Source organism: Hyposmocoma kahamanoa, unplaced genomic scaffold (genome assembly GCF_003589595.1).
Source record: "Hyposmocoma kahamanoa isolate Upper Pololo Valley unplaced genomic scaffold, ASM358959v1 93, whole genome shotgun sequence".
NCBI lineage: Eukaryota > Metazoa > Arthropoda > Insecta > Lepidoptera > Cosmopterigidae > Hyposmocoma > Hyposmocoma kahamanoa.
Genome location: NW_020654810.1, coordinates 12,407,644 through 12,423,346, shown reverse-complemented (window position 1 = coordinate 12,423,346; position 15,703 = coordinate 12,407,644). Strand labels below are relative to the sequence as shown.

Below are 15,703 nucleotides of genomic sequence, written 5' to 3'. Positions count from 1 at the left end.
CTTTTTTTGTTGGAGGGAGGGTACCTCTACCATGAAAATAATTGAATATCAATTCAATAAAAAATTAAAATACAGCGAATAGCGATATCTCTCGCCAGGACTGGTAACTGTAAAGGTACTAACTGGGTGATAAATCTTTCATAGATTTCTCATAGATGGCGCTACGACTAAAAAGTCGTTGAAAAAACCAAATACAAAGATACGACGCAAGCATATAGAAAATATTAATTTTGTCTAGTCTGAATTATTAATACTAAGTGTAAAACGCTGCTATTAATTATTTCAAAATTTAAATGTATGTATCCAATAATGTTATTTTATTATTATGATTGTTATTAGTTTTTGTTTAGTTTACTTTTTTTTTGCATGCGGTATTTCCGATAAATAATATTTGTATATATGTACACATGTGTATATATATATACATGAGTGTATATACATGTATACACGAGTGTATATATTGAATGTTGCGATGCCCTGCAGGGTCCATATGTTATCTTAAGTATGCTCAATGTAAGATCTGTAGCTATGTACATATGATGCAATAAATAAATGAAATGAAATGAAAATTCGTGAGGTCCGCTGGTTCGTTCCGTGGCTTAGTTGGTAGGTATAGCGTCTGGCACGGTAAGCTAGAAGACGTCGGTTCAATCCGGCCGGATCGAAGGAATTTTTTTTGAGTGTTCGATCTTTGCATTAATAATTAGGACGTAAATATTTTAAAACAGTCATGAAAAACTAAAACATGTTCCCTTGAAAAATGTTTCGAAATAGCGCTTTCGCCCTTTCTACAAAACACCGGCGATATGAGGTACGTCGTTTCGCTGTATGAATCTCAAAAATCAATAACGGGCTTTACGGTACGACTCCCAACTGCTTTTTATGTACTTACAGCTTCGCTATAGAAAACTATCAACAACGTATTGACAAAATTCAATTATTTATATTCATAAAAGTACAGACAACAGCGCATCAGACTACACATTTTTGTTCGCAAATCGCCTCCAGTGCAACGGAACAAGATACGTCAATGTGCAGCTTGATGTGCTGTTGACTGTAATAAGGCACAAAGAAAAGTAGTGATATTTTTGTGTACGATACTATTTAAGTTTCTTTTTATAATATCAAGTAACGGAACGAACCGAACGACGTGCGCCTGATGGTAAGCTAAACGCCCGTCCATAACAGTTGCTGTGTCACCTAGAGTTTTAAATCGCAAAGATCTTATGGGCACTGCCACTGCGCCCGCCACCTGAGATATAACTTGACAAGTCCCATGTGTCTGTAATTTCACCAGCACCATTACCCTTCAAAATCGGAACACAGTAATGCCGATATTACCGCTTGACGGCAGAAATAGGCCAAGCAGCAGTACTTCCCTGGATGAACCCTTTCACAAGGAGTTCTACTGCTATTAAATTAACTACTGTCCATGAACGGGTTAAGATAATTAGTAATCCACATTTTCTCGTTATTTTGATATTAAGTTGATATTCAGTATCAGTTTTCTAGTGCAGAATCAATAGTACCGCGTTAATAGCGAAACGATGACAGAATTGTGAATAATGACTGTACTTATAGACTGCAATCAAAATGCAACGTGATCGCGGCGCAATCACACGTTTTTATACCATTGCAGCGGCCGTCATTAGAGGTTAAAAGAAATTGCAATGATATACATTTTTGTAACATGAGATACCTGATTATTATTTATGGATTTTGAATACACGAAGTATTCTATTTAATTAACATCTAAACGACCTTCGTAGTCGTCTAAGCGTACTGTTAGGGAGATTTACAAACGGGGCCCAGAGTGTCCATGAGAGATAAGTTTGAAGAAATGCTGAGTTTTGTGTTAAGAAACAGTAAAGGGTTGGGCAGTAACAAAACTAAGATACTATTGTATAAGTATTTTCAAGTATTGTTGAGTTGTATGGAGACCTCATTACACAACCCATTCTTTACAACTAGAACGTAGTCAAAAAAGGTTCACGGCATACTATTGTCTCAAATGGCATCACGAGAAAAAACTACCATCTTATACGAAGCAATTAACACATTTCCGAATGAGTTCCCTGGAAGAACGTCGAATAATTATTAGTATTTTCTTTGTGTCCAAAATTGTTACTCATAAAATCGACTGCCCTCAGTTACTAAATAAATTTGATACCTATACATGTCCCAGTTAGATAACTTCGGAAAAAGTAACTCTTCTGTTTCCACCGCTACGTTTTTGGATCAAATTCTCCCATCTGACGACAAAGCAAATTGGTGAATGAACATAGTGACCGATTTGATATTCACAGTGACTCGCCTAGCAGGATACTTTCCGTTATATTCCCAATTAGTGAAATAAGTAGGTACTTTGTAATTTTTTACTATATCGAATGTCGCGATGTTTGACGATTGTTTTGTTGTTCAATTATTTTTGTGAAATTACTCCACTAGTTTGTTATAATATTAATATTATATTAGTTTGTCATAAAATCGATCAGTTAGAAAAAAATCCTTCGATGCGTCTGGATTCAAACCGACGATGTCTTTCAGCGAAACGTGCCAGACGCTATGCCAACTAAGTCATGGACCGAACTAGCTAACCTAACGAATTTTTCTATGTGCTTGTTGCAGATCTTTGTTTTTGGTTTTTAATGTCTTTTTTGCCGAAGCGCCATCTGTGAGAAATCTATTTCTTCACTCAGCCAGGTACCGTTTACAGTTGCCAGCAGCGGACTAGAAATGTCGCTTTAATAGTTGTAATTTTAAAGTTTATTGAGTGTCGCAATGTTTGACCACCATTTCAATTAGGTATGTATTCAATTAGGTATGTATTTTTTTCCTTTTTTTTCTTACAGTTAGTTCATTTACTCCACATTTGCTTACTTTTATACTTGAGTAGTTTTTTGTAGTAAACCGAATTGACTGCCTAACAGTTACCATGCTGGTCTGCCACGCAGAGGTACCGGGTTCAATTCCCGGGCCGGGAGAAATAATCGTATGGTCTAATTTGGTTGTAATTTGTGGTTGTCTATGTGTGTTCATGGCACCCGCGATATAGGGGTTCCCTATTGTGATGCGTGTGTGCGTTGAAAAAAAGAATTTATTATATTATTATTATTATTATATTATATTATTTATATTATACATGTATTATTTTATTATATTTTTACCTTTGGTTGTTGCTGTTTATTTTCCCTGTTACTTGATGTTAAATCATGTTGTCAATTTTACAGTCTTTTTACTAATTGGAAGTGATATTTTACCAATCGTCTATTCTTAACTTATCTTCAAAAAGTCACATTCAGAGTATTTGAATTTCTATTCCACGTCTATTACGTATTTCTAAAGATTTCCATTGATATTTAAAGTTTACTGTATCTCCTTCAGGTTATTTCTATGTATGTTATTTTGAAATAAATATTGTAATCGATAACTGTTTGTTTGAAAATCAAATACACGCGATTTTCATAAAAAAAACCGTTTCACTTCCTAAGTGCAGCAATCGCAAACACCTGAGATCTCGATATTGACAAATGTGATCAAATATCTGTTCTTGAAGAGCAAATCCTAGAGTTTCGCAGTCATTCATCTCAGCAACCTGCCTTACGAATGAATATTAGTACATAATTTGACAATTTCAAGTGAAACTTACTTACCAGATTTTGTAATTAATTTCTTTTTTATTCATTTAATTTTACAATTTTTATTATCATTAAAAGTTTCGTAACAACCACTGCTCTCCGTCTTTTAGAACTTCACATCAAATTTTACTTCCCTTACAAATAGATGAAACAGCTGAGACAGCCTCGAGAAAAGTCGACAAAATTGATATTTTACGGTTAGAACAAAAGTTGTTGGTATATATTAACAATATGTATGACATGTGACTACGGTATGTATTTAATACTAAATGAATGCCAACAGATGGCACAGTAATTCTAATTTATAAAATTACCCTATACACATCTAGTAGAGCTGCAGCCAACCAAATCTACAAGACTGAAGTACACATTAAGACCGTTTTATACCGATAATTAGTAGACTTAGGTCATCCGTGCGGAGAATCTTAAAACAAATACAATAGCATAGTTAATCCAAAGATGGGATAGTAAATAGTTAGTCAGTGCAGGATGACAAACGACCGACCTTAAAGTTGTGATACTTGATACCCGTGTACAGGATAGATTTAGATCGTCAGCTAATGAATGATTCGTGTTTATGAATCTTTGTACCACAAGACACAAAAACTTAATGTAACCCGTTTAAAAGCCAAAACATTTCGACTACAAACAAGCTGTTTTCACTCTTGTCCTCGAAGACTATCATTCTTCTAAGGACCATCTCAAAGGTATCTTATTAGTTAAGAAAAACATATCAAAATCGATTAAAATGCAGGACTATGAAAATACTGAAGAGCTTTCATGTAAGAACTAATACAAAAGTATTGTAAGATAATTTTCCTAATTTTTTTTTCATCTATAGTTATCTTTAAATTACAAATCAGTCATTGATGAAATATATGAGAACAGCGATATATCTAACATAAGATGGTAGCAACCATGCACAGTACAATATTGTATAATACAGTTGAAGCAGTGACTAATATAGTCAATGAAATTCTTTTAATCCTTATAACTTGTAAAAATTATCATAGTGATTATCCACTAATGTTACCAAATGTGGTTGAATACAAATAGTAATGGTCGTGGAATGTATTTTATCGACCATCCTATATTAGTAGCAGTTTGTAGCTATCAAATTTTAATGTGTTGGCAATTTGAAGCAAACTAAACCACAGCAATCTATTTGATTACCGGAAATCTTATCCCGATATTCTGGTGCCAATCGTAAAACAGTAAAAACCGGAAACTATTAACCCTATAATGAAACGAGAAACACAAATAAATCTAATCAGTTATATGAAGATACATATGTAGTTATATGTTTTAAAATGTACATTTGAAATAAATAAATTCTTGAAAAAGTATTAAAAAAAACTGTAAAATTCGAATAATCTCAGTACAGAGTTACAGGAATTACGTCTATTTGCTAAGTTTTATTGAAATATCCCCTAGTTCGCCACTATACAGGACTTGACACTGGAAATAATAAAAATAGGTTCTCACTACTCAAAGTACAGGGTGGCCCATAAGTCCTTAGAAAAGTAAAATTTGAATTAAACGAAAACGGCGCGCGTGAGCGGTGCAGGGGAAGCGGGGGCAGTAACTTCGGTTTCTGGGAATTTAGTCGCGATGGAGCGTTTCACCGGAGCGGACCGTGCGTTTTGTGTGCGCGAGTTTTATCAAAACAACAATTCGGCAACCGTTGCGAGGCGAAAATTTCGAGAACACAAAGGTTTACACAACTTTGATGACACCCCAGCTCTCCAAACGATTAAGAATTGGGTTGCTAAGTTCGAGGAGACCGGTTCGACGTTAGATAAACCGCGGTTGGGTCGCCCAAGAACATCACGTACGGAACAAAACATCGACACAGTGGCACAATCTATTCGTGAAAATCCAACACAGTCAACTCGTAAGCGTTCCAGTGCATTAAACGTATCCAGGACATCGTTACAACGGATTTTGAAAAAAGATTTACTTATGCACCCTTACAAAATTCAGTTGGTGCAAGAATTAAAAGAAACTGATGCTATTCAGAGAGTGAATTATGCTAATGAAATGTTTAATCGGTTTACTTCGTTCAATAACATAATGTTCTCTGATGAGGCACACTTCCACATTAACGGACACGTTAGTAAACAAAATTGCCGCTATTGGAGTCCGATTAATCCAAAACTTAAGCACCAGAAGCCCTTACATAGCCCTAAAGTTACAGTTTGGGCCGCTATGTCAGCCCATGGCATCATAGGGCCTTACTTTTTTGAGGACGGCAGAGGGCGTGCTGTTACTGTTACTTCGGAACGATATGTGGCCATGATCGAGGAGTTTTTCACACAAAAATTGCAAAACTTTCCAGGCTTTAATGCCCGAACATGGTTTCAACAGGATGGAGCAACTTCCCACACCTCCAATACTGCTATGCCCGTTATCCGTCAACTTTTTCCAAACAAAGTTATCTCTAAGAGAGGAGACATTTCGTGGCCACCACGTAGCCCGGATCTGACTCCAATGGATTTTTTTTTGTGGGGCTACCTTAAGGCTAAAGTGTACGACTCTAACCCGCGGTCAATTAATGACCTAAAAGAAAACATCCGCAGAGAAATGGCAAGCATTTCAGCACTGACGTGCCGCGCAGTCATCGACAATTTCAGAAGGCGTTTGCAAGAGTGTCGTGACTGTAACGGATTACATTTGGACGACGTTATTTACAAAAAATAATTCCCGTTTTTCTAGCTATATTTACAAATAATAATATTATTCATAATGTAATTAGTTTTATTTTAATTAATTTTTTTCATTACTAAGGACTTATGGGCCACCCGTTATATCGAGAGAAAAACCCCTTGAATTGGAGAAATAGCAAAGTCAACCATTAAAGTAATTGCTCCTAAATTAAAGTTAGGAGCTATTTATAAAAATGAATCTTTATGCGTGAACCGCCACTCTTCGAGGTGGATGATTTTCTTCAAAATGAAATGGGACCACTATGAAAGTACCCCCTTCTCAACAAAAAAAGAATCATGAAAATCAGTTCACAAATACCGGAGTTATCGCGTAACATATATACAAAAAAGAACATACAGTCGAATTGAGAACCACCTCCTTTTTTGAACTCGGTTAATAAAAATGAACTCAGAAGTCACTGAAATTAGTCGAGATAGACAGCTATAGGAAGGAAGAAGTAAATTTTACTCAACCTCATTTCACTTTTTTAGTAATTTTAAATATTACGATTTCGTGTTAGTGACATGTCGTGTCCAGCTTATTATCTACATGTAGTGTAGATAATAAGCTGGAGGTAGTTTTGATGTATACGGGGCAGGACAATATATTGACCGGTATATCATTTAAAAAGTAAAGTCAATAGGAAACATTCACAAGGAAGGCATATCGTGACGAGTTTCATAGAGTCATTGAATTTTTACTATGTTGGCCAGTTTGAAGATGACTGTATTTCATCCTTGATAGGTTTATTTATGTGTCATGCGTACCATACGCTATGACGTGACGCAAACAATAGTACCATTTATATGTATAAATTAATACTTCTGTTTATGACTTTGCGCAACGACTCATGATGCGCAGACTCAACGAGGATTTCGCGCTATTGTATAGGTACTTTCTCAAGTACATAGCTGAACTGGCATTTTATTTATTTGATGTAATCAAAATATTGTTCAAATTGTGTACTTTTAATATAGTAATGCTTAACTCTGTAATAATACTAAAAGTATGTTCATAACAATTGTGAAACTAATGGGCATAAACTGCACATAGGTATACATGTCATGCCTCTATCAGTCAGTCATTTCCAGGAAATGAACAAGTGAACGGCCTTTAGGTACTCGTAAAGGCTGGGTGACATTCCCATTAAAAAGGCAATAAATACCTCATTTCTGTAAGAAGGGAGCACTCCGCACAGAGAGAGTCGCCGGACGATAGGCACGTCTCTACCCATGGAGCACTTCGGAACATTTCTACATCTCGTCGTGCACTCGTTATGAACCAATTAACATCCATTACTGCTAACTCGACCTTTAAGCTATTCTATTGTGTCATTTCTTATGCTATTACGCTAATATTATGTTGCTATTTATAGACTACAAATATTGTTAAATCACGCCAACCTGTACAGCAGGCATCTAAAGTTTCACACGCAAGGATGGTAGGTGATACGCGATGTACACGTTTAAAGAACAACATGCAACCAAATATTATCGAAGCAGTACATCAAGTAATTATCAAGATTGAAACTTTTAATATCGTTCTAATCAAACCAATAGGTCAAACTCTAAATCCGTACATAATGGCAAAACAAGCATTGCTTGGAATTTTCCACATTACAGAAATACAAAAACAAGTTTTCGAGATTTGTTGGTTTGTATTGTTGAAATAATATACGAAAATCGTACAATCTGGAATAGCCTTACTGTTTAATGAACTCTTACGTCGTGACGACCGATCGACGACGGCACCTACCATTATGTAACACCTTCCTTGCAGTAGCCACTTGCCACTAGATTATCAAGCTAAGTGACCGCATATTCAAATGTGATAAGAAGCAAGTTTTTTAGGCGGATACAAAAGCAGAAGAAGAAAGGACTAACCGATAGAACATCAGAGCAGTCGGACGTGCAACACAGGGTCGCCTCGGTAGTCGATCACGCTGAGTGTCTACAGCAAGAAGAGTCCAGGGTTAAACGAAGAAGGTCGAAGTGGCGCAGCAACATAGGTAGATTTTAGAGACTGTTTTTCTGCGTGATAACATTACCTATGTGTAGTCATGGAGCGCGGGCGGGGGCGGCGCGCGGGCGCGCGGGGCGAGGCGCGGCCGGGTCCGACTCGGCGCCGGCTCCACGAAACAAAGCGCCAGCGGACGGCGACAACGGCCGCGACCCGGGCGCTACAGCGGCGACAGTGCAGCGGAGCGGCTCGCAATATGTTATTTAAGGGCGGCGTAACAGACGGGGTCGTGCCTCAGAAGAGGGTAAATTGCGCTGAGGGCGCTAGGCGCGGTCGGTGCAGTGGTCAGCGGGCGCGGCGCGGCGCGGCCATGACGGCGGCGCGGCAGGCGGCGGCGTCTCGCGCACTGCCGCGGCCGGGCCGTCGCCGCCGCGCGCTCCCGGGCCGCGCGTCCCGGGCCCTCGCGCACGCGCGTCCGCCTGCCGTGCCCCCGCCTGCGCGCTCCGTTCCTCCACCCCAGTCCGCCACCCTCGGCCCTCCGTCCGCCCAGCTCCTCACGCAAATTGATCAGACGGATCCTCGATTGCAATAAAATTTATGATAGGTCGTGGATCTATTATCGACGTGATACCGCGAAACCATAGATAAAGATTCGAGTTCGATAAATGCAGCGCTTTCATAATTGGAAGTGAAATACGTTCAAACTATCTATCGATTAAAATTGATCTTGTCAGACAGAGCTTTCTGGTTTTCTGGAAGGCATTTTATTGTAATTCCGATTAATTTATTTGAAGGCTAAATTGCTGATTAAACGAGTTCAAAATCAAGATATGCATAATAATTTCTATAATGGCAACGTTGATCATAAGTGATTGAATGAATGAATGCCACCACTAACACTCTACACTCAACTGCCTTTGCAACTAAACTTTAATAGAATAACATAATATAGTATCGGTGGAATCTCAATTTTTTAAGGTTTAAAAAAAATTGCAGAATTGGGGCCCAGGTGAGATAGTTGCTAGGTACATGTCTATTATTTTTTTAGTAGTTAAAGTACTTAGTTTTAGTAGCAGTAGAGCACCTTGTGAAAGAGTTCGTGCGGGGAAGTACTGCCATCTTACCTATTTCTGCCGCCAAGCAGTCGCTACTAACCTTAGAATAATAACGCATAGAAACCTAGCCCGCACACGCTAAGTGAGGCAAATTGAAGCGCGCCAAAAGGGCCTACACGAGCGGGCGGGCCTTCAGTGCTCAAGGTCAACTCGCACCGCGAACAGATCAAGAATTTTAGCTAAAAATGACGAAATGTGCGGTAAATGAGTAAAAATACGTCAGAAAACATAAAATAGATACTAACATCACATTCCACAAGGAAGTAACGCGTTTTAACTTGTATTTTTATATAAATATTCACTAAAACCGAAAATTAACCTACTACTAAAACTAGCCTACATGAATTTGATTTTTGACTCACTTGTGACAGTTCGTTTGATATGAAACTATCATTCTATGCGTTATTATTCTAAGTACCGAACATTACCACTTTCCTATTTGGAAGGGGAAAGTTGTTGTTGAAATTACAGGCACTTGAGACTTGTCAACTTATGCCTCAGGGTGACGGGCGCAGTGGCAGTGACCCTAAGATCAGCTCTTAGTGGCACTGAAACTATTATGGACAAGCATGTCGCTTACCACCAGGCGCACGACTTGTCTGTCCCATCACTAAGTATTATAAAATTAAATAACTAGGTGGCTATGACATGAACTCAAGACTTATCCATGAATGTCACCAAGCTCTCATGGAGGTAAACATATGTATAGACAACCATGTAACTACATAGTGGGTGAAAGGACACAGCGGATAGGGCGGTATTCCTCAGCAATGACACAGTCAGTCGCGGTCAGGGACTCAGGTACAAGAACCGGTGAATAATACGCACCTTATCGAGTAGGACGGCGATGAATAATATTAACATTAAAAAGCGGGCATAAAGGCGATGAAACAATTTAGTAGGTATTTTTTAACCTGTTTGGGTGATGCCAGTGACCACGGCCAGTGTAACAGGGCCGAAATGTCGAGCCTGTCGTGATAATAGTAGGTTTAGTAGGTGTGCAAATACCTATGAATTGTTTTATAATGTTAGAACTCCTAAAAATTTTGGAGTGGAGAGAACATTGGGCCAAAAATATTTGTTAAAAATGTACATAAAATTTAAATGAGCAGTTTATAACAGTGACAGTTTGTGTAACTAATTCAACGGCTGAGTAAATAAGCAGGGAAGATTTCAAATGCTTAATTATAATGTTGCACCTTAGGTCTTGTGCAGCTCTTCGTACCCCTACACTACCTGACGTAACATATGACGGTAGATACTGATTTTTTGTGATAGAAATTTTTCAATGAGAGAGGTGTAATTAAAGATACTACAAACGAAATTCATGGATAACTTTTTTGTGCTTAATTAGGAAAGTTATAAAATTTCACATATAATTTCACATTTGTTTCAAGCAGTTTGTTGTAATTGTAATTTTTAAGGTTTTCATGTGATAAAAGCACTTTTGACGTACGTTCATATGGGGTATTATTATGTCAAGGGTACAAATTATAGTGGAAATCAATCTCAACAAGCAATGTGCTCGTGATACGTGTAAATTGATTCTTTATAATTTGTGTGTTCTGAGTAGACACAAATAATGAAAGTAACTTTCTTACAACACATTAACTGGTAATACAGTAGTCGAACCTAGGTTATTTAATTTTTTTAACCGATTTCAAAAACATGGACGTTGTAATTTCGACTGTATTTTTTAACCGACTTCTAAAAAGGAGGAGTTTCTCAATTCGACTGTATTTTTTTGTGCGTTTGTTACGCGAATACTTCGACATTTGTAAACCGATTTCGATGGTTCTTTTCTGTGGTCCCATTCAAATTTGAAGAAAATATTCCACCTGTAATGGTGGCAAATTAGGGGATGAATCCGGTTTACTGAATTTCACTCACTTTTCGTTAACAGGCATTGTAAGGCCACGCGGGCATTTCGTTCGTCCTTCCTCGAACCTGCAAGATGTGGAATGATTTTCCTCTTGAAATATTTCCTTTGCGCTATGACATGGGGTTCTTCAAAAAGTGTGTTTACAGGGCTCTCAAAGAGTGGCAACGCATAGGCAACTCAGCTGGTGTTGCAAATGTCCATGGGCGACGATGACCACCAAGTGGCTCAAGTGTTCGTTTGCCTCCTTCTTTACTTAAAAAAAAGAAGTAATTTCACAAACTTTAGAGGTAGTCTTCTTTATATAAAAGTTATAATTATATTGGTAGAAATTTTGTCTTACGTGGTTTCGTACATTTAAAAGTACCTATGCAATGTTGGTATGGTGCTAAATGCTATAATCATATAACGCTCTACCGCTGCACCAGGCCTTAGTCGCTGACGAAGCATAACAAAAATATTTGTGTAGTTCATCGAACAACACGTCATCCATGTGACTACATTTAACCTACATTTGTTTAATAAACCTATCACCGCTGCTTTAACCATACACGCGAAGATTGCTAATAACTAGTTCTTTGAATAAACAACAGGCGGATGAGCTGTACTTAGCAGACCCACTTATAAATAATCACGTGACAGTATTTAGCTAATATACGTTTTCGTATATTAGCTAAATACTGTCACTTCGTCGTTTGCGCGACAAACACCTGTAACCTAAACACTGCCAGTATCTGAAAGTTCACATTTTGGACAATTTGGACCACAATTTAGAGTTATTCAAGATTTTTTTTATACCATGTGACGGGACGAACAAGTAGTGCAGGTGCGCTATTTGTTTGTCCCGTCGTGCGTGGTACACGCCTGTCCATAACAGTTGCAGTGTCACTGAGAGGTTTAAAGCGCAAAGATCTGAGGGGTATTGTCCATGCACCCGTCATCCTGAGACATAAGTTGAAGTCCTTCAAAACCGTACAATGTACATGCAATAATGTTCACATTACTGCTTGGCGGGAAAAATGAGTAAATGGGTAAGGTGGCAGTACTTCCCTAGACAGAATCATTTCACAAGGAGCTCTGTTGCTCATCATACTGCTACTTACTCTCGAGTAAATAGGCATTTACTACACTAACGCGTAATGTCATCGCTTAACATGAGAGAGAAAGAAAGAGAGAGAGAAAAAGAGAGATATTGTGGTAAAACGTTCGTCTATTTTCGTTGGTAGGTCAATGTCTGTTTCACTTTTTAACCGACTTGAAAAAAAGAAGCAGGTTCTCATTTCAACTGTATTTTTTGTCGGTATGTCACGCGGCTACCCCGGCGTTTGTGAACCGATTTTGATGATTCTTCTTTTGTTGGAAAGAGGGTACCTAAGTATTGATCTCATTTAAATTTAAAGAAAATAGTGCACCCCTAAGGGTAGCAAATTAGAGTATAAATCAGATTTATTGGATTTCAACCACTTTCCGTTTACCCGTTTTCAATAAAACTTGGCAAATAGATCTAATTCCACAAACTTTTTAAGTTGGTTTATATCTTTTTAAAGGAAAGATATGTAGGAAAATATGAAACTATTTTTCCGGATTTAAATCGCGTATATTTGTTTTTTTTTTCAAACAAACCAACGTTTCTGGCCCTTCACAGGTCCCATGGTCACAGTTGACTGATGTAGTAAAGTTAACAACTAGGTCTAATATTAACTCACTCACTCACTCAATACTAATTTCACTATACTTGCAAAAAATATTAATTAAATACCTTATTCTTTTATTTTTTCTTATATTACATTTTACAAAGAACATTCCAATTTACGCTAAATTATGTTTTACAAATGATTTTATTTTAGCAATTTGAATTTTTACCAAGTTCAATTATTATAAGTTATACTATTAATTAATAATGAAAGTTAGAACAAATTAAAGCATATTAATTAGTATTGCAGTCTTATGTCTTTTTGGGATTTTTCAGGAAATACTGGATCCCAAACTGGTGGTAAGGCGAAACCATCTTGCCCGTTGAAATTAGGATGTTTTTTTTTATTTCCATTGCCTCTCAAGAAAAGTATAATTGTTTTAAACCATCTCCTTGATGAATTAAGCGTAGTTGTGTAATTGGCCAGACCGGTATTCTGAAAAGCCATTGATTTATTCAACTATTTTTGTCTTTCTTGAGTTTGGTTTAATGTCAGAAACTTAAAAATCTCTGCAACCAATATCTACGGGTGGTTGGAAACTAGCTAGATAAGTATGTAGACAGAAACGGTATTCTTCGGAATTCCGATGCATAATAACTGTAAGAACAGTACTAATTAAAGCATACCTTAACGCCAACGACATCTAGAGCCTATGCACACGGCGTATTTTATACGCGCCGACCGAACGCGCTATTACAGTGCCGTAGTAGTGGCTCAAAAAGCAGATTGTTGTGTTTGTATCGATAGACGCGCGCGAGAAGCGCGGTTGTAGTTCGTCAGTATCGTGTTTTACGCGCGTCTCAATCGATTCAAACGAGCGCAAACATCGCGATGTAAGCAAGAAGCTCATTATACTCCACTGGAGTTTAGGCTTAAAATTTCAAGTTGAAGACAACTTTTACTATGATTTTTTATTGCTTTCACACGTTCGTTTCGTGTCTAGCGCAATGCATGCGAAGTAAACACCCAAAAATGAATAGGTAATAATATAGTACAGTTACTAAGTGATTTCTCTTAAATCTATTTCTGGACAAGTATATTATTAAATACATAAGTGTTAAAAGACGCAGTTTGTATGTTTTTATATTTTTTTAGCTGCTTCAATTTAGAAAATAACTAAAATTTAAAAAACAAAGCTAAAATGAAAACTATCTCTTATCAAAATGTGCGATACATACGTGCGACTACAGCGCGTCAGCGGCGCATATGTAGTCGCGCGTAAACGCGCAGATTACGCGAGTTTACGGCGCCACTGAATTTGTGAACGTATGCTAAGCTATTTCAAAGAAACGACCTACTGTATCCTGTTATTGTTAGTTGGAGCATATATGTACATACATTATATACATAGTATTGCCGTAGTCATAAATGAGTATTGGGAGTATCGTCGAAATAACTTCGCAAGTGTAACAGCTGCAAATTAGAATAGGTATCAATTATTTTCTCGTCACTAACATTGTAAATAAAAAACAAACTTTTTCATAGTAGAAAAATAGGTGAAAATTGTTTCACTGATGCGATTTCTTGCAATTGTAATATTATTACATTTGGTAAAAACCATGTTAAGCTGCTCGTAGAAGCAATTTTAACGACACGCGATCCTGCCGTTTCGCTATCCGTTGCCACCGCTGATTTCGTAGTATCATGTTCGTACCCGTGTACTACTGTATCCTACTACGAACTACAATGATATTATACAAAATTTATTTATTTAACAAGGATACATATATTTAAAACTAGTAACTTTGCATGCATTTAAACTAAAAGGTATTAGTTATTTTGGAAGCACGAGAGTATGACCAGTCTGTCTATACGTGTATAACTATAATTTCTTTACAAAAAATTAAATCAAATTTGCGTTCAAAGCGTTTGATACCAACAAATAGCAAAAACAAAGAAAAACAGGCAAAGGAAATACCGAGCTAAAGACAGTCAACTTCATCAGTAAAATATTTCTGGACTACGTAGCTGAAGCTGTAATATTTATCACTAAATATGTCCAATTCAAATCTTCTGATAGTGGAGCAAAGTCGAGACATACTACCATAACTGGATTTTCTCAGTTTAATTGCAAACGGTACAAACCATTATGGAGCCTAGCTGACATTCTTGGTATTTTCAAGTTTATTTGTGAGACAGGAGAGACGGCCAATCTATATCACGATTTATTTGATATTAGATTGTTTACTGGTTTCATCTATATCATAATAATATAATGTATAGGTATAATTAATAACTATGTAGAGAAAATAGAGGCTCTTGCATGAGCGATGACCTTCTCGGTGACCCACCATATTTTCGACTATGTACACATCTACCCTTCCTCCTTGACGTCCCGTGAACTGACCCAATATTTACCGTGTTCGTGTATAGTCACACGAGCTGCATTCCGAAAGAAGTATTAGTATTTATAGCAGTAGAGGTCCGTGTGAAAGAGTTCGTTCAGAGAAGTGCCGCGCTACCTATTTCAGCCACCAGCAGCAGTAACGTAAGCATTACTTACTTCTTAGGCTCAACTCACACTGGCGCAGAGTCGAAGCGTCGCGTCGCGTCCTGATTTCAACTACAACGCCTGGCGACACACGACGACACTCCATACAACAGTCGAAAGTTATTTGCCTACTACTACTACATACAGCAAGGCGCTATCTGCACACGCGCAAATATGTGCGTGAAGTGGCAGGGTTACCCATCACTTGTGGTCAGAGCGGC

The 15,703-nt window shown here is 37.6% G+C and overlaps 1 protein-coding gene across 2 annotated transcripts in view; it reads right to left on the bottom strand.

Moving 5' to 3' along the window:
• LOC113237210 overlaps positions 1-8,712 on the bottom strand; it is a 34,346-nt gene extending 25,634 nt beyond the window's left edge. Inside the window, exons 1-2 of one of the 2 annotated variants that reach the window (XM_026473549.1) lie at positions 8,392-8,712; positions 8,228-8,294 (exon numbers count right to left, since the gene is read on the bottom strand). The gene's annotated coding sequence lies outside the window, so the exon portion shown is untranslated. The remainder of the gene's footprint in view (positions 1-8,227; positions 8,295-8,391) is intronic. The other variant, XM_026473550.1, reaches the window with a different exon arrangement.
• Positions 8,713-15,703: the final 6,991 nt, after the last annotated feature.